We start from the raw sequence: 24,597 nt of genomic DNA on the forward strand, positions 1-24,597 counted from the left end.
AGAATTTTGATTTATTTTTTGTGAATTGTCAGTGCCGGGGGCCATTGTTGTACATCATGTTTATCGATTTTATTATAATATATTTAAAATTTTGAAAAAATAAATTTTGATTTCTTGGAACTCGTAAAATTTTGCTAATGACAATATTATTTCTAGACTAAACTAAATATTATTTTTATTTAATTATATGAAATGGACACCCTGTATTTATTTAAAATTAAGAAGATTGCGAAAATAAAATTTGACACGCCATATTACTCGTTCAATACAAGGGCCTTAAACTTTAAACCTGACAAGAACACCGGCCTTTTTTCCGAACTTTAAACTTTATTCGATTTGCAAAATATATTGGACTTCGAAGCGCTCGCCTTTTCCCGAAAGCAATAAATATTCGATATTCTTCCCAGCAATCTAAAAACGGCATTCAAAAGAAAACACTTTTCCCACAGCGGTGACGTCATTTCCTCACGAAGCAATAAAACTGCTGGCATCACGCCTACTTTTAATTTAAAATAATTTGAAAAATAATAAAAAGTAAATAAATTAGTTTTAAGCACCTCCAGAAGCAGTGATGGCTGATTTAAATCAATTTGAAGGACAATCTGGTATTTAGCATCAAGTGTTGCGTCATATTTTAGATCTTGCATAGGGCGTCGAAAATGATAAAATCGTTTTAGTAAAACGTAAAAGTTACACTGCGCGGAGATATTTACTTATTTAGAAACCATATCTCTCATACGAAAACCTTTTTATAAAATCACTATAACAAAGAATTTTCTTCCAAAACCAATAACATTAACAGTATAAGGAGATGTAATGTTGAAGCGATACTAACTTATCACCGACTCAAATAGGAAAATGTTTGTCATCGTCGTAAGCATAGTAAACGTTAAATGATTTGAAATTTAGAGAGTAGCTAGTGGACAAATTTTAATCTTCCATCTGTAGTCTGTGGAATTCCAGGCTGATATCAAAAATTGAGTATATCAATCAATAAATGGCTCGACTGATATTCGTCCGTTTGGTATTGGATATAGCGGAGTTATACTTCCGGTAATCAGTGACGTCGTTAGGGTGTCTTAGGGGGAGCTAATTGTTCAATCTACATGCCCCTCCTAAAATTAAAAAAGAACCGCTCCTGTAGTCTTAACAGATAATCGAACATTCCCAAAATTATAGTGAGGAGAAAATTATATAAATAACGGATACTTTAAGCTAGGAGCAACAAACACAGCACCCCACACAAGAAGAACGCAACCCGTCAAAAGTCGTGCATTTTCTGGTGTACATTTATCATTGGCAAGACGCTTTAGCGCCTGCTGCCGTCAGAAGGAGAAAATTTGGAAATTGTCTTCCCCCTGCCCGTAAAACGTTCAGCGTAAAGGTTCGACCAATGAAATTTGTACACAACACTGCCTTAGCGTGTTTAAAGGCTAGCTGCGTTCTCCTTGTGTTTGTTGCTCCTAGGTAAAACGTTCAGCGTAAAGGTTCGTCCAATGAAATTTGTACACAACACTGCCTTAGCGTGTTTAAAGGCTAGCTGCGTTCTCCTTGTGTTTGTTGCTCCTAGGTAAAACGTTCAACGTAAAGGTTCGTCCAATGAAATTTGTACACAACACTGCCTTAGCGTGTTTAAAGGCTAGCTGCGTTCTCCTTGTGTTTGTTGCTCCCAGGTAAAACGTTCAGCTTAAAGGTTCGTCCAATGAAATTTGTACACAACACTGCCTTAGCGTGTTTAAAGGCTAGCTGCGTTCTCCTTGTGTTTGTTGCTCCTAGGTAAAACGTTCAACGTAAAGGTTCGTCCAATGAAATTTGTACACAACACTGCCTTAGCGTGTTTAAAGGCTAGCTGCGTTCTCCTTGTGTTTGTTGCTCCTAGGTAAAACGTTCAGCTTAAAGGTTCGTCCAATGAAATTTGTACACAACACTGCCTTAGCGTGTTTAAAGGCTAGCTGCGTTCTCCTTGTGTTTGTCGCTCCTAGGTAAAACGTTCAGCGTAAAGGTTCGTCCAATGAAATTTGTACACAACACTGCCTTAGCGTGTTTAAAGGCTAGCTGCGTTCTCCTTGTGTTTGTTGCTCCTAGGTAAAACGTTCAACGTAAAGGTTCGTCCAATGAAATTTGTACACAACACTGCCTTAGCGTGTTTAAAGGCTAGCTGCGTTCTCCTTGTGTTTGTTGCTCCTAGGTAAAACGTTCAACGTAAAGGTTCGTCCAATGAAATTTGTACACAACACTGCCTTAGCGTGTTTAAAGGCTAGCTGCGTTCTCCTTGTGTTTGTTGCTCCTAGGTAAAACGTTCAGCTTAAAGGTTCGTCCAATGAAATTTGTACACAACACTGCCTTAGCGTGTTTAAAGGCTAGCTGAGTGTTCCTTGTGTTTGTTGCTCCTAGGTAAAACGTTCAGCTTAAAGGTTCGTCCAATAAAATTTGTACACAACACTGCCTTAGCGTGTTTAAAGGCTAGCTGCGTTCTCCTTGTGTTTGTTGCTCCTAGCTTTAAGAATAGTTAAATTCAGAGACTTTTTCCAAAAAAATTATTAATAAAATGTTAATTCGGTTTTTAAGCAATATTTCTTTAAACTCACGTTATTACCGGTTCCCTGGAAACTCCGCTTCTAAGCCTAAGGAAATTATTTTTAATTTTTGGGATGCCCTGGTTGAAAAGGCTTATAACGGAAGTTCCCCCAAATCTTGGAACCGAGGAGACCACACGGCTGGTTATTCTTCGTTCGAAATTACCCTTGAAAAAATATCGTTTTATTTTTATTAATTTAAGAAGATAAATAAGTTTTAGAGCCATTTGGAAAGAAAAATATTGAAGACGAAATTGAAAAGGCCAAAGCTATGGGTACGCCGACACCGGAAAGTCATCGAAGAGAGCCCCTCAAAGCACACAGTCCACGGCGGGGGAATATAAAATGGGAAATAATAACCTACTTTTGGTGACTTTTCTGGTGAAGGAGGTATCTTTTCGATAAGTAAGGTAAACTCGGTTAGATCGTTGGAACCCCCTCCCCCCCCCCCCCCCCCCCCCCTGTGCTTAAGAAATGAAAAAGAAAATTGAGAGAAGCTGGAGGAATAAAAAGTTGAAAAAGGAAATTGTTGGAAGAACGGCAAAAAATAACTTTTTCGTCTTTTTTATAAAAAATAATAAAATAACGTTGGTACTGGATATCGGTATCTGTTTAAAAGTGGAAGCCCAAAGGCACTGCTATCGGGGACGCTGAAATAGACTTTGTTTTCGCACCAGAATTTGAGCGTCGCCATTTTGAAGGAAACACAAACACTGTAGCGTAGAAGACAAGTTTATTTGCTACGTACCTAGTTACAGTCAGTAACAGTATAATAATAAGCAATAATAATAGTCAGCTAGGCTAATACCCAAGGAACCACCTTAAGCCTAAGTCATCAAGCGACTTCTAAAGCCATAAATTCAGGTGACCGCAAAACCAAGCAGCAGGGACTTTAAATACTGTTTAAGTTTACTTTTCTACGCTGGTTACTTCGATTTGTATACAAATTCCTTTTTTACCTATCACAAGACCCCAAACCTTAATGTTCGCATTTCCCCGCTGCTTGGTTTTGCGTTTGTTGCAGCCTAATTCCAGGGGCTAGTAGGCCACACTTTGAAGCTCTCTGGCGCTCTTCCAACTCATCGTAGAAAATGGGAAAAGAACAGGCATACTTCTCAACTCACCCCCTACAGCTCCTTCAAATTTTTTCACAACCTTTTGAAACACCCTGTATTTTAAAGCGCACGCTGCTTAATTTTTCAATATAGAAGGGCTCGTTCCATTTCGCACGTGCCTCCTGGAAGAAAAAATGCGCGCGCGCGCTATCAAATTTAGCCTTACAAATAAAAATAACATAAACACGTGACTACTTTATTCAGTGACTCACGCATGCGCGTAGGGGGGGGGGGAGAAATAGAGCGGCATTTATTGAAACGCCTATTGAAATGTAACGTCTTTAACTCATTTTGTAGTTGGTATAATGGGGTGTCTACGGCAGGCGATTACGAGGAGATATTGAATGTGGCCATTACAAGGTTTGACACATCCGCGTCTTGGCTTGGGGACGAATAATTTGAACGTTATCTTCTCCATTGATAGAAATTGCGCGGACCCTATGACGTCCAAAACCGGAGAATACTGAGCTCCCATTAAAGCCCCCATTCGCTGATTAAGGGCCATGCATTTTGCGTAATCAACGTATATCGCGCCTCCTAGTTTCAATCACGCGCCTTATCACACGCCGATTCCATCGAATTTCGATTGGACGCGACACGCGTTCATCACTCCTTGACTCCTTTAGATTGAAAAAACAAGAGGTAAAAAATAAAAACAGTCTTAAAATGTCAAGGTTATTTGTCTAGACTCGAAGTAACAATTGGCGATTAATATTATCAAAAGTATATTATATATCTCTTAGAGAGGAAGTATCCATGTCTCTACATGGTCAACTGGAGTAATACAAAGAGTGATATTTTATGCAGTGACTCGCAAGGAGACATCCCAAGGTGTTTCTCCGCGATTTTTTTTCAAACTCGGGGGTTGAGTAGACCTTCATGTACATTTTAAGCTCCTAAAGGGAAAAATTTCAATGACCATTCGTATTGCCATGGCAACCAAAAAACATTTCACAACTCAAATTTGTGAATTTGTAAAAATGCATGGGCAAATCACGGTTTGTATTAATTTGAATTTACCCAAAACAATCAGGGAGAAAAACCTCGGGATGTCAGACGTAAATTTCAAACTCTTCTTTCTTTCGTAGGATGAAAACCTACCACGAAAATTATGGTTACAATTCTCCCCGACGTTGCTAGTATTTTGATGCCATTACCTCTGGTTGTTACCATTAAACCTATATATTAATTTCTGGTGCTAACTTAATTTCATTTACAATAATTTCGATTTGAATTTATATTACCAATGTACGAAACAGTTAGTAATCAAATTGATAGAGAGTGGTCAGCACTTTCGTCTCACAGCAAGAGGAGCCAGGTTCGATCCCAGCTTGTGGCCTAAGGTGGTGCCTTGTATATTAGCTTAGCTGATTATTAAAATATACATAAAATGTTTAAAAATAAATGAAAATGAAAATCCTCGAAGTTAATCAAATTAATCGTTTTTTGTTTAAATTTTTGCTAAGTGAATAATTTATAAAATGCAGTAGTTTTCAATGCGTAGGTCCTGAACCCATACCAGAGAGAATAGACCAAAATCAGTATGGTGCCATTGAAACTATTTTACAAAACAATTTATGACAAATAGTTCGTCCAAGAATGTATTTATTTATACCTAGGGAGAATGTCTATATCGAGACGGTTTTTAGCCTTTCTCTCAATCCACCCGTTGGTCCCCCCAGTACGCTCCTCCGCTTCAAATAAAACGAATAGTCCCAGTATTTCATTGGCTGTTTAAAATTTATGTCACCTAACGCGATGGTAATCAAACGCCGGTGACGTTTTGTCTTTCCCCCGCGCGAGACGGGGGAAAGGCGTTCAACGTGCCCGGCGATTGTCGCAACATAATCATAAATACATTCTTGGTTCGTCATTTAAATGAAAATTTTAACCAAAATATTCGACAAAACCAAATAAAATGTGGACTTACGTAATTATTGGCTTGGAAACTTGTCTTTCCCTCCCGTTCAAACTGAAAAACATTCCCAGACCACTGTAGGGAGCGCAAATTATTGAAACCCTTTGTAGGAGGAGGCGATGGAAATAATAGATGTTATATTCCCTATAAGTATTTCTTCTAGAAAGCGAGCCGTGTAGCCAAAATTTTAAAAATCGCAGTTACCAGAGAAAGTTTTTCCTAATTTGTCAGATGTATTTTGACAAATTGGGAAAATATTTCACTTTCTACCTAACCTAAGCTAACCTTAAAATCGATCCGGTCAGTTCGATTCCTATGAAAAGGTCAGGGACAAAGATGGTCACTTACAGTCAGGGTCCTAAGTTGGCAACAATAACATTGAGCGAAAGTAAAAATAAAGATATAGAGAAGCAATTGGCGTCCTCAGGGTTCTGCCTCTTCAATTAAGCGGGACATGGCAGCTATCGGGCTATGGAGAGAGGAGAGGGATCTGACCGTCCTCTCTTTCGGGAAAAAAGGACATCGTCCTACGTCTCTATCTCTTTTCATCACTGACCAATCTAATCGGGGAGGAAGCACCCTTCGGACAACTGGACCATACAAGAAAAAGAGGCAAGACAAGACTGCTCAGAAAAAGGGAGAGAGTAAGAGAAGGGTGCCGTCTCGCCCCGGCGATGGGCATTTTGTCCAAACACCCGCTCAGCTCAAGCACTGTTCGCTCTAGGTAGATTTATTCGAGAGGTGAAAACGGCGATCTACTCATTTCACAGACATTTGGGAAGCAAAATTTGCACTCCTCTCTTTTCGCTCTCAGTTGAGAGGAAAAACTGGCACTCCTCCCCATTAGCGTTCACTTTGAAAACGATATTGACTCTTCACCTTCTTAGCGCTCACTTTGGAAACGATATCGGTGCTCCTCTCTCTTAGCACTCATTTGAGAAATGATATCGAGGCTCGTCCATCTTAGCACTCATTTGAGATACGATATCTGCACTCCTCCCTATTAGAGCTCACTTTGGAAACGATATTGACTCTCCTCCCTCTTAGCGCTCACTTTGGAAACGATATCGAGGCTCCTCCCTCTTAGCACTCATTTGAGAAATGATATCGAGGCTCCTCCCTCTTAGCACTCATTTGAGATACGATATCGGCACTCCTCCCTATTAGAGCTCACTTTGGAAACGATATTGACTCTCCTCCCTCTTAGCGCTCACTTTGGAAACGATATCGAGGCTCCTCCCTCTTAGCACTCATTTGAGAAATGATATCGAGGCTCCTCCCTCTTAGCACTCATTTGAGATACGATATCGGCACTCCTCCCTATTAGAGCTCACTTTGGAAACGATATTGACTCTCCTCCCTCTTAGCGCTCACTTTGGAAACGATATCGAGGCTCCTCCCTCTTAGCACTCATTTGAGAAATGATATCGAGGCTCCTCCCTCTTAGCACTCATTTGAGAAATGATATCGAGGCTCCTCCCTCTTAGCACTCATTTGAGATACGATATCGGCACTCCTCCCTATTAGAGCTCACTTTGGAAACGATATCGGCACTCCTCCCTATTAGAGCTCACTTTAGAAACGATATCGAGGCTCCTCCCTCTTAGCACTCATTTGAGAAATGATATCGAGGCTCCTCCCTCTTAGCACTCATTTGAGATACGATATCGGCATTCCTCCCTATTAGAGCTCACTTTAGAAACGATATCGAGGCTCCTCCCTCTTAGCACTCATTTGAGAAATGATATCGAGGCTCCTCCTTCTTAGCACTCATTTGAGATACGATATCGGCACTCCTCCCTATTAGAGCTCACTTTGGAAACGATATTGACTCTCTTCCCTCTTAGCACTCATTTGAGATACGATATCGGCACTCCTCCCTATTAGAGCTCACTTTGGAAACGATATTGACTCTCCTCCCTCTTAGCGCTTATTGAGAAACGATATCGGCGCTCTTCCCTCTTAGCGCTCATTTGAGAAACGATATCGGTGCTCCTCTTTAATCGCTCTTAGATGAAAGGCAAAATCAGCGCTCCTCCTCCTTAGCGCTCATTTGAGAATCAATATCGGAGCTCCTCTTTAATCGCGCTTAGATTAAAGGCAAAATCAGCACTCCTCCTCCTTAACGCTCATTTGAGAATCAATATAGGAGCTCCTCTTTCATCGCGTTTAGTTGAAAGGCAATATTAGCGCTCCTCCTCCTTAGCGCTCATTTGATAATCAATATCGGAGCTCCTCTTTCATCGCGCTTAGTTGATAGGCAAAATCAGCGCTCCTCCTTCTTAGCGCTCATTTGAGAATCAATATCGAAGCTCCTCTTTCATCGCGCTTAGTTGAAAGGCAAAATTAGTGCTCCTCCTCCTTAGCGCTCATTTGAGAATCAATATCGAAGCTCCTCTTTCATCGCGCTTAGTTGAAAGGCAAAATTAGCGCTCCTCCTCCTTAGCGCTCATTTGATAATCAATATCGGAGCTCCTCTTTCATCGCGCTTAGTTGATAGGCAAAATCAGCGCTCCTCCTTCTTAGCGCTCATTTGAGAATCAATATCGAAGCTCCTCTTTCATCGCGCTTAGTTGAAAGGTAAAATTAGTGCTCCTCCTCCTTAGCGCTCATTTGAGAATCAATATCGAAGCTCCTCTTTCATCGCGCTTAGTTGAAAGGCAAAATTAGCGCTCCTCCTCCTTAGCGCTCATTTGAGAAACGATGTCGGTGCTCCTCTTTCATCGCGCTTGGTTGAAAGGCAAAATTAGCGCTCCTCCTCCTTAGCGCTCATTTGAGAATCAAAATCGGAGCTCCTCTTTATTCGCGTTCAGTTGAGAAGCCAAATCAGTGCTCTACTCTTTTAGAGCTCATTTGAGAAACTCATTGCAGACTCGTTCTTTTCAAAAGCAATAATTTCCCGCTCAATTTCGCTCGAATCCGCTAAACCCTCTGAGCGCTGCCCATCAATGCTCTCGGGACTTCTATTTTCGTTAATTGAGACCTTTTCTAGCACATAATACGACGTCTTTGTTTTCGAGTGTATCTGGGCTTATTTATTTTCTTCCGGGGATGGTTATTCGCTCAATTCTTAGAAATGAAGTGTCACTCTCGTGTCGAGCGGAGACACGGGATACCCGCCACTTTGATCTATTGGCGAATTAATGACACTTTTTTTTGTTTGGTACGCCCCTGAACTCCTCGAAGTGACTCTGGTTCAATCACTGTCGAAATTGTTTGTACAGCAATGGTTTTGGTCGAAAGAAAAAATTATTGTCGATAGAGACGTTTCCCCGCGATGCAATGTCGGCAATCAATAGACTTCATTTCGTGCCCGAAACTAAAGGCTGTGATTGCTAGTGGTTCCCATTTCTAACTGTTAAGGAATATCTGATATCCGTTTCTCAGACTCTTGTTCCGCTTCTCGTGAGGGAGAAAGCGCGTTCACTGCAATTCATCTTATCTGATCAGATAAAATCTCAATATGATAACGACTATTTTATTTAAAAATCCGTTAATCAAATAACATTTAGAGAATGGTTTTCCGATTTTAAGCGACTTTTTAAAAAGTATTATCTCACGTGAAGTAAACGTAGCTCTTGTATTTATAATCTGATTAAATTAGATAATTTTAATAAATTTGTAGGTGCCCCTTACAATCATGTACAAAACCCATGCAAAATTATAATTATTTTTAATTTTTTTTTAAATATATCGAAATTTTGATTTGGTAGCATTTGTCCGAATACTCATTTATCCGAATCGAGGCGCATTTGTCCGAATACTCATTTATCCGAATCGAGGCGCATTTGTCCGAATACTCATTTATCCGAATCGAGGCGCATTTGTCCGAATACTCATTTATCCGAATCGAGGCGCATTTGTCCGAATACTCATTTATCCGAATCGAGGCGCATTTGTCCGAATACTCATTTATCCGAATCGAGGCGCATTTGTCCGAATACTCATTTATCCGAATCGAGGCGCATTTGTCCGAATACTCATTTATCCGAATCGAGGCGCATTTGTCCGAATACTCATTTATCCGAATCGAGGCGCATTTGTCCGAATACTCATTTATCCGAATCGAGGCGCATTTGTCCGAATACTCATTTATCCGAATCGAGGCGCATTTGTCCGAATACTCATTTATCCGAATCGAGGCGCATTTGTCCGAATACTCATTTATCCGAATCGAGGCGCATTTGTCCGAATACTCATTTATCCGAATCGAGGCGCATTTGTCCGAATACTCATTTATCCGAATCGAGGCGCATTTGTCCGAATACTCATTTATCCGAATCGAGGCGCATTTGTCCGAATACTCATTTATCCGAATCGAGGCGCATTTGTCCGAATACTCATTTATCCGAATCGAGGCGCATTTGTCCGAATACTCATTTATCCGAATCGAGGCGCATTTGTCCGAATACTCATTTATCCGAATCGAGGCGCATTTGTCCGAATACTCATTTATCCGAATCGAGGCGCATTTGTCCGAATACTCATTTATCCGAATCGAGGCGCATTTGTCCGAATACTCATTTATCCGAATCAAGGCGCATTTGTCCGAATACTCATTTATCCGAATCGAGGCGCATTTGTCCGAATACTCATTTATCCGAATCGAGGCGCATTTGTCCGAATACTCATTTATCCGAATCGAGGCGCATTTGTCCGAATACTCATTTATCCGAATCGAGGCGCATTTGTCCGAATACTCATTTATCCGAATCGAGGCGCATTTGTCCGAATACTCATTTATCCGAATCAAGGCGCATTCGTCCGAATACTCATTTATCCGAATCGAGGCGCATTTGTCCGAATACTCATTTATCCGAATCAAGGCGCATTTGTCCGAATACTCATTTATCCGAATCAAGGCGCATTTGTCCGAATACTCATTTATCCGAATCGAGGCGCATTTGTCGGAATACTCATTTATCCGAATCAAGGCGCATTTGTCCGAATACTCATTTATCCGAATCAAGGCGCATTTGTCCGAATACTCATTTATCCGAATCAAGGCGCATTTGTCCGAATACTCATATATCCGAACTGTAAAAATATGGCTCAGATGGCCGAGTTACGGTTACATTTGTCCGAAAATTATTTTGTATAATTTGTTGGCAATTTAACCGTTCTATCCGTTTGTCAAAGGTCCGAAATGTCATTTGTCCCAACGTGATACATTGGCTTTAGTCAAATTCGAAAGAATCACATTTAACCGAATCCGTAAAAAATAGAGTCCCAAACGTGCGGTTTTATTTTATCTTAACATGAATAATTGTGGAACTTCAATCTAACCTACACCTAACCTAACCTATTTAACCTAACCTAACCTAACCTTACGGAATCAAAGCCAACTCTGAATTAACACAAATAAAATAAAACTATTTCGTGATGCAATTATATTTCTAATATTGGAAAATTACATTAATTACTTTTCACCAATTGCGGTGTCAGTGAAAAATTCGGATATAATGCATATACGAAACACTATTTTTGCGATGGAAATTCGAACAAATGCTACTAGTCGTTCAGACAAATGACACTCTTGAAGGTCATTAATTTCGTACAAATTGAACAATTTCAGTTTTCGAGTTTGGACAAATGAGCATTCGGACAAACGCGACACTATTCGCACGAATGAAATTCTGACAATAGGCCTTTCCATAAAATATTTCGACGTGGTTTCACCGATTTTTTTACGTCACCCACTACCAATTTCGCTAAAACTAAACAAAACGTTGGCTGTACATTTTACACGGAACTCGGGTTAGGCTTAGTGACTCAGGAGTTCAAATTGATTTTAATTTATTTTCGATACTAATTAAACGAATAATTATTGCAATACTCATATCAACTCTGTGACAGTATTGTTAATACTTAGATATTTATTAGCTAGTATGTTATTATAAACAACTATCTTTACCTGATACACTACTGTGGCTGACAATGAAATGTTAAGCCTTAGTTCACAATTAACATCAACTGTTAAACGTCATCGAAACCGTGAAATTTTTTTCGTTATTTTAAATATTTAAATCCTCCACTTTTACGACTAGTTAAACGAAATACTTTTATACATTTCATATAAAAAATTTATTAATATCACTTGGATTCATTTTATTCCTCCGGGTTTTGTAAATACTTACACTCGGTAGCAGACGACATACCGAGTAGAGCGATGGTAAAAACAAGGAGTAATATATATAACGTTGATCTAAATCATCCTTGCAAAAACAGTTTTCCTTCCCCCTCTTACCGTAACGAACATTTTATGGAAAGGTCTATTGCTACTACCCCGAAATTTTATTTTAAATTTCGGTTTTAATTTTCTTTTTAAAGTGAGACTTGAATCTTTTGTCTGCTTTCCATTGAGCCTTATATGTCGTAAAGCTCAGATTCCATAACGTATAAACATAATTCTATAACTATTACAACGTAAGTGTGTCAGTTCCCTAGGTTTCGCGTGTAGTATTTTTTACTAAGAGGCAATTCTAGAATGACCACTCATTTTGGTGGGCTTCAGACTGAAGTCTTTAAGCCTAATACATGCTCTTTGCTTCGTCGTCAATATTCGAAATAGTATATGTGGAGTGATGTAGCATTGACGTCATTTATACAGGGTGTTTGTAATTTGATCGGCCCAGGCATTTGGCTCAAAAATGATATTACCTTGAAATGTGAAATTTTCAGGATGTACACTATCGGGGAAGATCGTTGTAATTTGTAAATTTCAGCAAAATCGTGACATGGTTCACGGTTTTTGAATTTTTATGGTAGACGAAAACTGTCAATGAACAAGTTTTAGAGCACACTTGAAACCCCTATTGGTTTGGTCGAAATAGGTCAATTTGTCACTGAGATATTAGGTCATGAAAAATAACAATTTGGTAGTAGGTGGCGTAAGCCTTTTCACACCTAATTTAAAAAGAATCTAAATTGTGATGTTTGTATGACTGCTAAAAATGGAAGTTTTTGATACAATTTTTTTTATTGGTAATTAATTTTGAGAGAGAAAAAACTATTTCCGAAAGTGTTACAAAATTTATAAAAAGAAGGTTGTAAGAAGTCTGCAAAAATGTTTAATTTATGCCAACTAAAATTGAGTATATGCCTCGTTATAGCCGTGAACAGCAGTCCAAGATGTCATCAAAACACACGTTTAGAAAGTCACTTATTTCAAATGTTCTATCCTGATAGTCGAACAGATCACAGCACTATTCTCCGTGATGAAGATGATGGCAACGTGAATCCCAGATTCCGCGAAAGGGGACATCATAACATTAATATTAAAGACACAGCCATCGCCGACTATAAGAATGGCATGCTCCGATTTGGACTTGTCAGTGTATTATGTCTGGAGTGTCCTTGACCACCATAACTTTCATCCCTGCCATGCCACGCTCCACCAAGCACTTCACGATGGTGATGGGCGACTTTGATTGGACTTATGCAACTGGTCCAGTACCATGGCTGATGCAAATGAAAATTTCTTGCGTTTGCTCCTCGTGTCCGATGAATACTCATTCTCGAGAGACGGCACGTTTAACAGACAGAACAGCCACATCTGGAGCGATGAAAATCCGCACTGAGGATTTCCTCACCACCATCGGGTCCAATTTCGCTTCAACGTTTGGGCTGGTTTACTAGGATATCGAGTTATTGGACCAGTTTTTTTACCGAATTGTCTTAATGGGGAGAACTACTTGGCCTTCCTACAGAATGAAGCGTTGGAACATGTACCTTGGATCGACATCCCACACCTTTGGTTCCAGCATGACGGTGCGCCTCCTCACCAGCAAAGAGGTGTGGTACAATTCGTTAACACCGAGTTCCGGTCCAGTGCGATGACCTCCTAGGTCCGCAGATTGGACCCCGCCGGACTTTTTCCTGTGGGGATTCGTGAAAGACTAAGTTCATAAGACGCCAGTCACTAGCGAAGAAGACTTGCGCCAGAGAAATATTGCAGCGTTTCGACTCGTATCTCCAGCTATGGTCCGTGGTTCATTTCAAAATATGTTGTATCGCGCACTAACCTTATTTGTTAATTTTGTAACGCTTTCGGAAATAGTTGTGTTCTCTCAAAATTAATTACCAATAAAAAATTAGTTTAAAAAATGGTAATTTTTTGCAGTCATATCAACTTATAGATAGGTTTAATTTTAAATTAGCTTAGGCCACCTACTACCAACTTGTTATTTTTCATGACCTAATATCTCAGTGACAAATTGACCTATTCCGACCCAACCAATTTCATTTCAGGGTTTTGAGTATGCTCTACAACTTGTTCATAGACAGTTTTCGTCTACCACGTAGCGTTAAAAAACATTTTTAGGTAATGTAGTTTTTGAGTAAAATCCCTGGGGTGATCAAATTAAAACACCCTATATAATTTACAAATAGTTCTATATATATTTAGCTCGCTTTATGGGCTGATAGCTAGAGAAAACCCAATATATTTATTTAATCAGCTAGGTTAATACCCAAGGCACCACCTTAAGCCTAAGGAGGGTGGTGGCAAGCGCTTCGTGCCACGCGAGCCAACAGCTCCCTGCACTAACTACTACCGTTAACCTCTAAAAGTTTTTATGGAAAGGGGAAACCGAAAAGCACGAGGGTATATCCCTTTAACTAGTGTTGAGAGAACTTGCAATCCAGTGCCACAATCTGGGATCGAACCCGGCTCCTCTAGCTGCGAGGCGAAAGTGCTAACCACTCAGACTTGACGAACTCTCCGCAAAACATTGACGTTGCAACCTAAACCAGACCAGTATATGGGGGGGGGTGCCAGGGGGCGCTCAGCGCCCCCAAATGAATACTTGAATCGATTGCTCAACTATATACCAACTAACTATTTTAATAACAAACTAAAGCCAATTTACTAATTTCAGGAGTGGGAGTTAAAAATGACGATTTTAAGTTTCAAAGCATTAGCGCTCCCAAAAAAAATTGAGCGCCCCGAGTTTTGGTGGCTATTTACGGGTCTGACCTAAACGTTCCAGTGACGAACTTCGAACGCTTAACCTCCCCATTAATATTTGAAGTACTCCGGTAAAGAGAATGTACAGAGAAAGAGAGAGGGAGGGAGCAAAAAGCTAACCCGTTTAATACGGGCATTAGCGCAAAAAGGCGGAAATGCTAAAAGTCCAGTGGCGACGTACGGCGGTGAATGGCCGAAACAGGAGAAATAAAAATAGTAGAAATCGCCGTTCGCGTGTTCTTCCACTCGGATTTAGGCAAACAAGAGGCGTTATCAGACGTAAGGGCGCACAACGGGGGTACAGTCTTCGTATCACCGGTAGATAAGCCGCGTACCCGACCGGGGGGAATCGGCGAATAAAACAGTGTTAGGTATACAGGCGTGAAGGTAGGAGAGAATAATAGTGTATGATGGTAGCGTGTCTAACTACTCTCTGGCTTGAAAACCCTCCGAGGAAGGTTAAAATGATTGGTTTACTTAGGGGCGCCGGCGGAGAAAACGGATCTGAGTGCGGGGGGGGGGGGGAACCCACCGATTGGTTTCCGCCTGAAAGGAGATCGAAGAAAAAGGATTTCTTATCCGGGGGGTTCTTACCGATTGGCCTCCCCCCAATATCGGAAATCATTTCAGTCGGCACCCCCACAAAAGAAAACACTTTTTTCCCACTCTCGGAGATGGCGACTGGAGCTTTGGGCTACCGCGTGCTATCATCCCTTCGTTGCACTTCATCTATCCGCTTTCCCGAGATTGCTTTAAGAGCAATTACGTCAGATCGCCTTTACGGGTTTCTTCCAGCAAAAGTCTGAAAGGAGACTGTGGCGTCATCTATAATAACGTTTTTCAAACTCTCTATTGGAAAAACTTCAATTGGAATGTCAGGTTCAACTGCAACTTACTACCGCGTTAAGCCCTTTTGTATATCACGAACTGCCGCATAGAACAAGTGCGCTATTGTAAGTGATTATTAGCGTTCTCCATTTGATTGCTTGAGATTCGCTCCAAATCTGTCTCGGACGTCATAGATCTCGCCCCAATCGACTAGAGTAAAACCGCAAATGGAACATGTCATTAACATATTCCCGCACTTTGTTGTTTTTCGTCTGCTAGTAATTTGAATTTGCGCGTTTTGGTCTGCCATTTTGCCAAAAAATCTAAAAGGAACACGCAAAAATTTTCTCCGATCTCGACCTCGATCCGTTGATCAGTCGAAACCAGCAGATCGGTTTTGGGCTATCTCGGAGCACCCGAGAGCGGGAAATGGTACACACGAAACTTGATCGCAGCAGATCCGAGCACTCAAATGGAACATAAAATGTTATCAGAGCGATCTAGAGCAGTCAAATGGAAAACGCTATATATTTCTACTTTCTGCACGAAACACTATCGAAAAAACTTTCTCACAGAACTGTGAAAGATATGGCCTAATTTATTTAGCTCTATTTAAAATCGCTACCAGATAAATATAACACGAAAGGGGAATATTTAGTGGTGGCGCCAGCCACTAGATGGCGTAAGGCTTTCCCCAACTTTGCGCTGTATTGACTCTCTAGGATGAAATGAATACTCTCTAATCAGAGGCAAATACGAACCTACACGACTTCTAATTTTTAATCATTTTTTGCCCGCATAAGTAAATTACAAATAATGACTTATTACGTGTGTAGAAGTGTTGAAATTCTAATTAATTTCCTACAGAAACAGAATTTATTAAACAACATAATTTAAACTACTAATTATTTATTAATATATTTATTAGTCTAAACTGAAAATAAAGCTCATTTCTCATAAAAAGGTGATTTAGAGATTTGCCAAAATATTTAAATAAAAAATGGCTCGATAAACTACGAGAATACAAATTGTAGTTTTAGATGCAAAATCCAATTTCTTTCCACCATAAACTAAATGCCGGAGAAATATTGATAAAAAATGCAAAACGAAACTCCAAGGAAAACCTCTTGTGTTCTTTCCCGGTATTACACCCCGTAAAGTATCACCCCTTGTCGTAGCGTTCGTGAAAAATAATTTATTTTTATCACCCAATATTTTGGCTAACTTTAATAAAAGTGTGCAACTTTAATTTATTAATTTATTTTCGTTCAAAAAACCAACTAACGAAGTTCTACGCCCAAACCAACACTGAAAATCAAATAAATTGGTTTGAAACTAACCAGTTTAATTATCCGATCCCACACTGTCATGGCGATCGCCGAAAACGTGGCACCATCCTTAGATGGTAAATGGTACATTATTTCAATAAATTTTAACTTAACAGAAAATGCACAAATTTTGCTTTGAACCGTACAATGTACATGACGTAGCGCGTTTGTATAAGACCATGGACACTGTCGATTTTGAACGGCACGACGCCGCCGACGATTTATAATATTTTTTAACAGGGCAACCAGATTTTCCGTTGATATCAGTCTCTTTGCAGCTTTAACAAAAAATTAGTTTTTTCGTTATCACATTTCAATTATTACTTTGGTAGTGCAAATAAAAGACAGTTTATTTTCTACGAAATTTCATATAAACGCCGCACCACGCTGAAATTTTGCGGCGTCGGGGTCTAGTTTGCATGGGTTCGCCTACGACCAGAAGCCTCGCTAAGGGGTGCCGCATTTACAGTTTATCTTTTTATTTCCTTGCCCCAGTTGTCCGCATTATTTCGCGTTTAGTAACTTTAATTATTTATTATTATATAAATATAATTTTATGATACACAAATGTTGCTGCCTAAAATTAATATTGAAACTGATTATGACACTACCTTTTGTATCTACCAATTAAGATCATTAATCGAGGGAAGAGACAATCAATAAGGAGCTAAGTTAGTTTATAGAGCAACGCCTGATTCCGGCACTCTGATGGTGACATTCTGCAACTTGTCTACTTAAACAAAAATTACATCCAAAACTGGACATATCGAATTCGACTTTGATCGAAATTTGAGTAAAATTCAATTACGATGTATAAAATTCTACTTAATTCCGATTTGGTCAAAATTATTTGACCCGAACAAAGTTGGATGTGTCTGTATCTAATTTTGGCCATTGGATCAAGTTACTTTCTATGCATGAGTAGATATATTTCAAACCTCTGATACCAGAGGGTGCACGTGAAGGGTAGCCATTTATAAACGCGGGCTGAACATTGAGTGTGCCGTCCTTTATTTGTTGGTCTAAGACGTGGTGACGGCACTCAAACGCCATTTGAGTACTCCTAGTGGCACACCCAGGATATTTTTCTGCTGGGAGGGGGCAATGAGTCCCAAAACATTTTTAGGTAATGATAAGCAAAAAACGGTTTATGATTATTTTCTACTTCTTCTTCTTCCTGGGGGGTACCCTGCCCCCCCCCTCTAGGTGCGCCACTGTGATTCTCCTATATCGATGAACTTCTGGTTGAAAATCCATTTCTTAGATTATAGAGAGTTAAACCGTTACCCATCGGGAGAGTAGAACAGAATGAAATATGGCTAATAATCAAGGCACTGTTTATATGGGGCGTCCAAAACAACCATTTTCGATAGAGCACTCGTATCCGGGGGTGTTTTGGGGGGTGCCAAGTGCCACTACTCTACGACGTAAACACATCTCGTAAGAGTAAAAGGTTACTGGACATTAACACCCCACAGAGTGGTGCGGACGACCAGACCTTCGAATAGACACGGTTAGAGAACAGTACTGCCGCCTAACGACCATCGCATTAAACGCCCTAAGACAGTGAAGCTTCTCAACAGGGGGCGTCCTCGGTATTGTAGTTGCCCGTTGGACTGAAAATTCTTTTAAACTACGCCACCGTTAGGGTCCGAGTAAGCCGGTACTTCTTAACTCTAGCAGTGATGGGCATTTTTGTTAAACAGGGGCTCAGCTCGGGCACCACTTACCCTCACTAACTTCATATGCTCTCGCCCTTGGCCGTTTTTGAACGGCGAAGTTTTCCTTTCTCTCTTTTCGCTCTTTTTGAGCGGTCAAATTAGGGCTCCTCCCTTTGGGTACTTTTTCGAGTAGTTAAATGGGCCGAAGACTAAATTTGGCACTACATCCTTACCATTATTTTTTGAGCTGCGAAATGTACGCTTCTCTCATTTTAATTTATCGCTCTGGTAAAATTATATTTTACAGCTCAATGTCGCTCAAAACGAGAGGATCGCGCCCATCACTGAACTGAGCTCCCGAAGTTAACGAGCTCCGTCGACCGTCTGGACATATACAGTATATATCTTTTAAGGTCGAGTCGGCAATAACCCCCTCTGGGTGATTAATGATACCAACAGAGAGTGGGGAGAAATGGACCATCCCTACCCTCCCCACTCTCTATTGTGTCCCAAGGATAAGTATTAGGAGGGCGGAGGGCTTTAATTGTACCGAAGGGCGGAGGATCCTTGGGAGGGGGTTGAGAGTCGGTTAGATTGATTAAAGGTTTAATTTTATGCCCGTCTAATTTCGGCCTCCATATAAATCAAAGGGAAATAATTGAAAATTCTATCCGCGGAAATTTTAATTGGTAAGCGTTCGATATAGAAGTCAACAGCGTATTTGTTATGAATGAAACGGGTACACACTTCTCGACTGGGCAAAAAAAAAAACCCTACGAACATTTACGCTTGCTATAGTGACCTATTTCGTCTTAGGTCATTACGAAGGTCATCTTGCTAATATGGATCGTGATACTTGATCAATTTCTTTCGACCACGGAATTAAGAGCAAATCCTAAAATGGAGATGCCCAAATGGCCGATCTTTAGTAAATGGAAATATACACCTTCAAAATTGTGATCTCAATGTTCAAAATTGTGATCTTGACCACCAATATACTTGACTCGAAAATTATACTAAATTTTCTATAAAAAAAAACTACAATAAACCGGACTATTTTGACCTTGAAAATGGGGATCTCGACCTTCAAAATGTTTCTCTCGAAAATATACTACTTTGGATATAAAAATAAATACAATAAACTGGGAGATTTTCACCTTGAAAATGGCGATTTCGACCTTCAAAATGTGTATCTCTAAAATATTCTAAATTTTATATAAAAAATTACTACAATAAACCGGGCTATTTGGACCTTGAAAATAGAGATCGTTATAATTGGAAAGTTGGACACCCCTACCCTAAAAAAAGTGTCGAATTTGGTAGAATTTTTCAGGCCAATTGTTTTATGCTAGAATGGTATCCGATTTTGTAACTAAATCTAAGGCTATTATTTATTCACGAAAGATGACGGACCAACTCAAATTTTTCGTTTTTCCAATTTTGATATAATTTTTTAGGCGTTAGGTATAGGGATTAAGTTTGTTATATTTTGGCTAATATACTTATATTGATTTCTATAAGAAAATAATTACACTTTCAACAGTTTTAAATATTTTAAATTTACTTAGTTGTGCGGGTGAGATAGGAATTAAAATTCGAAGTTGATATTTTAAATAGGCGCCGTTTCATTTTCGTCAGGAATACATAGCTCTACTTGGAATGCTTATCACGGCAGATTTTCGACTCGATGTGGCTGACGCGTTTTTTGACGTCACTATGTTAAATTAACAAACAACAACGTGAGAGGGGAGCGCGCAAAGGGGTTTTTTTTATCTCGTAGGCGGGGCCAAAGCCGTCAGGGTGATCTTACCATATGCGACACGGAAGGATAAGCATTCCAAGTAGAGGTATAGATTCCTGTTGGAGAGTTTTAATTTCAATGCAGCGCAAAGCTTAGGGAGGTCTTACCCCATCTAGTGGGTGGCGCCAACACTAAACACTCAGTGTTTAAATTTTTCTTGTCTCGATTTTCATTAAGTTTAATGAATGTGAGATAATTTTATTTGATAATATAAGATATTTTAAAAATGATTTCGGTCTATTTTTCACCAGCCAGTAGGTATAGTTGAAGACGTGTTGAAGTAGCAGCACAGCGGTCCTCAGGGGTTTAGTCATAGTCAACGTTATTAATGAACCACTATGTATAACAAAAAAAATCCATTTTTTTTTCGTAGTATTTAGTTGGTTTGTTGAATAAAGGAAACTTAATTTGAAATTATCATAAATTTAATTTAGTTTAAGTTAATTTTAACCTTACTTAACGTAAAGACAGGATTGGCAATGGTTAGGTTAGTGTTGCTTGAATTAAGGAAAGATTCGGTAGGTTAGGGTTGTCTTACAAACAATAAATAGAGGGTTGTCTTTGTTAAGGAAATATTTTGGTAGGCTTTGGGTTTCCGAGCGGTAGGGTGTCCAAATATTCATGATAAAAAAATTAATAACAATTTAATCATTTTTAGTCTTTATACAGCCAAAAGCTACAGATTTGATTTTAATTAGAATTAATCATGATTTAATCATACGATGGTGGCCTAATAATCAAGGATGTAATATGTTGTCTTATTTTGGGCAAAGATTTAGGGAGGTTAAGGGGGTTTGGTTTAGGAAAAGATTAAGGTTGGTTTTGGGGCTAGAATTTCATTTATCGGAAATATTTAGTTAAATGCTGTGGCTTTTCAGGTAATTTTTATATTAGTTTAGGTTAGGTTAAAGTTGAACTATTCCAGTAATAATTTGGGTGACTTATTTCTAATGTGAAATTAAACCCGAGCTATATAACCATTTAACCGCCAAGACTCGAATGGAAGAAAAACATTATCCGCACTAAAAAACGAAAAATTATAAATAACTCAAATTCCTAGTGCAGGGGGACATTTAGTAGTGTAAAACTGAATGCCCTTAAACCATGTCTTCAAGGTCATTTGAGAATTATCTCGAGAACCGTTGGGTTTACGGATTTGGTTCCAATTCGAAAGTTGTTGCTCGCCATATTATTAGTTCAAATAACTTTAATTTGACCAAATTTGACCAATCAGAAGCCGATAAATTGAAGGTTAATGAATTGAACTTGATTTCTGTAATATTGGTTGTCATGACAACAAGTTTTAGAATAATTGAACTCCATCGTTAAACGAGCTCAAGTATGTATCGTGGCCGACGGTGCCATAATTGAACCGTCGTAAACTAGTCACCATTTATTTGATTTAGTCACATGAAAACTAATCAGATTATTTTATTATCAAACACTGAATTTATTAAACTTAAACTTTTCGGCTTCTGATTTGTCAAATTTGGTTAAATGAAAGTTATTTGAACTAATAATATAGCGAGGAACAACTTTCTAATTGGAACCAAAACCGTAAACCCCACGTTTCTCGAGATAGTTTTTGAATAACCTTGAAGACATGTTTCAAGGTCATTCAATTTAACACTAGTGAATGTCCCCCTGCACGAGGAATGGTCCAAATAAATTTGAAGTTTAAAAAAAAAACACACATTTTTCAGTTATTTATCATTTTTCGTTTTTTAGTGGACACCCTGTATAAGAAACATTTAAACTGTCCAACTCTATACCCAATTAGAATCTGTCCCATTAACTTAGTAGGCTAATTACAATGAGTCAGAGTAATAGGAATCTATTGCTTAAAAGTTAAAACTTATCCCGAATACATTTAAAATGGAATCCTTGTTTTCGGAAGAAAACTCTCCAACTTGTAAAAATCGCGTATACCCCCGGCCGACCTTAGATCGAAATTTTCCAATTTAATAAATGAGTTTGGGGAGGGGGGTTAGTAGGAGGTGGTCTCCCGCTCGTTCACGCCCCTCCTGTCCGTCCTCAACAGTAACGAGCTGAAAGATTAAAAGATTTCTCGGACAGCGACTGAAACGAATTCGCGAATGAGCAATGAACGAAAGAAGGTTGGTGGGGATATAAACCGTGTTTTGCAGCGTCCAACTTCATCGCGTTGGATGTGCAAATTAATTCTCCTTTTTGGGGTCCCCTTCTCAACCCCTGCCGTTTCCGAGATGACTCTTTCGGTGGCAATTTGACTAAAACCCCTTTTCCTTTATCGATTACTATTCCCTTACAACTACGTGCTTGAACTTCGGCTACGCGTTTAGGAATGTGTGTTTGTTTAACAGCCTACTCGCTAATATTTATTCAAAGAAGACTCGTTTTCTCGCACCAGAAATTACTTTTATTTAGTATATACGATAGAAGGAGCTTTTACGTCTAATTGTATCCGGCTTTTTTGGGGTTAAATCAATAAAATTGTATACGCCGGAATCTTCCAATGAATACATTGGATAGATTAAATTTTCCTGGCTATTTTTGCATCGCTAAGCCTTTGCCGTTTGGGTGTGGGTATTTATTTAGTCTTTGGTGGCGTGGAAGATTGCGAATACAACGTCATTGGATTATTTAAAATTAATTTATTTATTTGATATTAAGTAATTATAGGGTCAGAGAATAATTTGAATTTCCTTACTTTCCCATCCTGATCTCCTGAAATTGATTGGTTGGATCTGTTATCACGGGGTACAAAGGGGAGGAGCTATCTGAAATTTGGTCTTAATTTTTCTAATTGAAGCGAAGCTTGCTTATCACCGTCTCAAATAGAGAAATGTTTGTCTTTGGCATAATAAAAATTAATCGATTTGAAGAACATTTTGAACTTAATTAGATCATCCGAAGAACTGTGTCGTAACTGAACTCATGCATATTTAAAATTTCCGTCTGTGATCTGAGATATTCGTGGTTAAAGTTTATAACTTTTAAAAAACTTCTTTGTAGCAGCTAGGAGCAAAAAAAAAAGCACCCAACGCAAAGAGAACGCAACACGTCGAAAGTCGTGGATTTTCTTGCCTACAATTTTCATTGGTTAGACGCTTTAGCGCCTGCTGCCGTCGGAAGGGGAAAATTTTGAAATTGTCTTCCCCCTTTCCATAAAACGTTCAGCGTAAAGGTTCGTCCAATGAAATTTGTACGCAACACTGCGTTAGCGTGTTTAAAGGCTAGCTGCGTTCTCCTAGTGTTTGTTGATCCTAGGTAGCAGTAACTATTTCATAAATTCGAACAAAACGCCAAAATTCAATTTAAGCACGCCTTTTAAAATTATGGTTAAATTTGAATCGAGGCAAAAACCAAAACAATCGTTATTACCATTGTAGATTAGTTTCATTAAATTAAGTTATATCACCCTGTTTAAGTTATTGAAAACTTCCATACATAGTACATTTATTTTATTAAAATATTTATAGAATTCCTGGTGTGTGGTAAAATGTCTACTTCGACCTTTAAGTAGCGTTCCTATTAAAAAAACAAACTGTTTAGTAGACATTATGGCATTTAAATTCTAAAGCGACACTCTGCTCTTTTCATACTACTACGGACTTGTACCGGAAGGTGTCGCTCTCAATGTGGGAGGAGCTGCATTTTCACGGGGATTGACAGTTAACTCAAATAATCACGGAAAACAATTTAAGAAATAACAGTTACTCGCAATACATTGTGAGAAATCATGTTAAATCATAGAAATATTCTTGATAATTTAATGTAAATCACAGGATCTGTGGGGCACAAACATATTGTGAGAAATCACAGTAAATCCAAGAAGCACTTAGGAAAACAATTTTCCCAGTGCTTAACCTCCTGGTTATCTAATGACCGTTGATTCTTGACGTAAGCTTTCAAGAAATACAATCTACGACACACACTTGTGAAGAAAACAGAGTTTCACTTTAGAATAACCAAGAACCAATTTACGCGAGGAAGAACTTGAAACCGAGGTACTAGCGTTCATTTCCGCCATTGTTTTTAATATATTTTTGTAAGAGTTAGATGCCGTCATCTCTTGTGAGCGGAATTGAAAGTATTAATAATGGCAACTTTCACAAATACAAAATTTTAAACATTTATAACTACTTCTAAACTAAATTATTTTTATAATATTAATTGTAACCCGGCCACCTGAATTAAAAGGCATTATAAGTCGCTTTATGACTTGGGCCTAAGGTGGTGCCTTGGGTACTGAACTAGCTAATTATTATCGTTATTATTAATTAATTACATTATAAATAAAAAACGACGAAATAATAAATATAAATCAAATAATTAAATTATAAATTTAATTTAAACATGATACGCAAGTATTATAAAATATAACGCATTTATAAAAATAATATAATTATAATAATTAAAG

The 24,597-nt window shown here is 38.9% G+C and overlaps 1 protein-coding gene across 6 annotated transcripts in view; it reads left to right on the forward strand.

Annotated features, from left to right (window-relative positions):
- The window catches only part of LOC149940642 (potassium voltage-gated channel protein Shaw-like), a 208,664-nt gene that overhangs the window by 177,817 nt on the left and 6,250 nt on the right, over window positions 1-24,597 (forward strand). The window lies entirely within an intron of this gene.

The sequence above is a fragment of the Leiobunum rupestre genome, chromosome 6 (genome assembly GCF_980474605.1).
Source record: "Leiobunum rupestre chromosome 6, qqLeiRupe1.1.hap1, whole genome shotgun sequence".
Classification (NCBI taxonomy): domain Eukaryota; kingdom Metazoa; phylum Arthropoda; class Arachnida; order Opiliones; family Sclerosomatidae; genus Leiobunum; species Leiobunum rupestre.